Source organism: Oncorhynchus gorbuscha, unplaced genomic scaffold (assembly GCF_021184085.1).
Source record: "Oncorhynchus gorbuscha isolate QuinsamMale2020 ecotype Even-year unplaced genomic scaffold, OgorEven_v1.0 Un_scaffold_5785, whole genome shotgun sequence".
In the NCBI taxonomy this organism is placed as follows: Eukaryota; Metazoa; Chordata; class Actinopteri; order Salmoniformes; family Salmonidae; genus Oncorhynchus; species Oncorhynchus gorbuscha.
This window is the reverse complement of record NW_025749510.1, coordinates 22,501-24,327: the sequence shown is the minus strand read 5'-3', so window position 1 is coordinate 24,327 and position 1,827 is coordinate 22,501. Positions and strand designations below refer to the sequence as shown.

The following is a 1,827-nucleotide window of genomic DNA, read 5'->3' as shown; positions in this document are numbered from 1 at the left end:
CCAGTGGCGCAATGGATAACGTGTCTGACTACGGATCAGAAGATTCTAGGTTCGACTCTGGCTGGCTCAATACTTTATTTAATTGACTGAAATCAAGCTGGGAATGATACTGTATACCTTCAGTGCTTCTGGCTGTTCTCACTTCAAACACATTTTAGACAGATTTCATCTGGACATTCCCAACATCTCTGAGAAAAAGATGTAGCTTTTAATTCCAACAGGCATAATGTCAACATTTAAAGATTTGTCTGTGATGTGTATTTTAAGTATGTGTCTTCCCATATGGTCTAGCGGTTAGGATTCCTGGTTTTCACCCAGGTGGTATGGGAAAGAATATCTTTTCGTAAGGTACCCACTTGTGTAACAACAGATGCAGCAGTTTCTCACAACACAACAATATTCCCTCAGCAACAGGAAATGTGACAAGTTATGTAGATTCAAATTATACAAGGCTTTTTAAACGTTGAATTCACTTAATGGTTGCATTTCTTGCTCTGCAGTAAAATTCATGCAACAACAGGAGGATCAAATTAACATATGCATCTGAAACAGAAAACCAAGGAACCTTGTTGTTGAGAAACGCATGACTGTGTACACTGGTCTAGCTGTGACCTGACTTCATCTTAGACGTGGTGACAGTGGCGCAATGGATAACTTGTTTGACTACGGATTAGAAGATTCTAGGTTCGACTCCTGGCTGGCTCAATACTTTGTTTAATTGACTGAAATCAAGCAGGGAATGATACTGTATTAAAAAAAGATGTAGCTTTTATATCAAACAGGCATAATGTCAACATTTAAAGATTTGACTGTGATGTGTATTTTAAGTATGTTTCTTCCCATATGGTCTAGCGGTAAGGATTCCTGGTTTTCACCCAGGTGGCCAGGTTTCAATTCCCGGTATGGGAAAGAATATATTGTCGTTAGGTACGTGCTTGTGTAACAACAGATGCAGCAGTTTCTCACAACACAACAATATTCCCTCAGCAACAGGAAATGTGACTTGTTATGTAGATTCAAATTATACATGGCTTTTTAAACGTTGAATACACTTCATGGCTGCATTTCTTGCTCTGCAGTAAAATTCATGCAACAACAGGAGGATCAAATTAAGATATGCATCTGAAACAGAAAAAAAAGGAACCTTGTTGTTGAGAGACACTATGACTGTGTACACTGGTCTAGCTGTGACCTGACTTCAGCTTAGACGTGGGGCCAGTGGCGCAATGGATAACGTGTCTGACTACGGATCAGAAGATTCTAGGTTCGACTCCTGGCTGGCTCAATACTTTATTTAATTGACTTAAATCAAGCTGGGAATGATACTGTATACCTTTCAGTGCTTCTGGCTGTTCTCACTTCAAACACATTTTAGACGGATTTCATCTGGACATTCCCCAACATCTCTGAGAAAAAAAAGATGTAGCTTTTAAATCCAACAGGCATAATGTCAACATTTAAAGATTTGTCTGTGATGTGTATTTTAAGTATCTTTCTTCCCATATGGTCTAGCAGTTAGGATTCCTGCTTTTCACCCAAGTGCCCCGGGTTCAACTCCCGGTATGGGAAAGAATATCTTTTGGTGTGGTACGCACTTGTGTAACAACAGATGCAGCAGTTTCACACAACACAACAATATTCTCTCAGCAACAGGAAAAGTCATGTAGATTCAAATTATACAAGGCTTTTTAAACTTTGAATACACTTCATGGCTGCATTTCTTGCTCTACAGTAAAATTCATGCAACAACAGGAGGATCAAATTAAGATATGCATCTGAAACCGAAAACCAAGGAACCTTGTTTTTGACAGACGCTATGACTGTGTA

At 39.1% G+C, this 1,827-nt stretch overlaps 1 non-coding gene across 1 annotated transcript; it reads left to right on the top strand.

The window, feature by feature from the left end:
* The first annotated feature begins 1,212 nt into the window (after positions 1-1,212).
* Positions 1,213-1,285, top strand: trnar-acg. The gene has a single exon. It is a non-coding gene; the product is annotated as a tRNA-Arg (tRNA).
* The last annotated feature ends 542 nt before the right edge of the window (positions 1,286-1,827 follow it).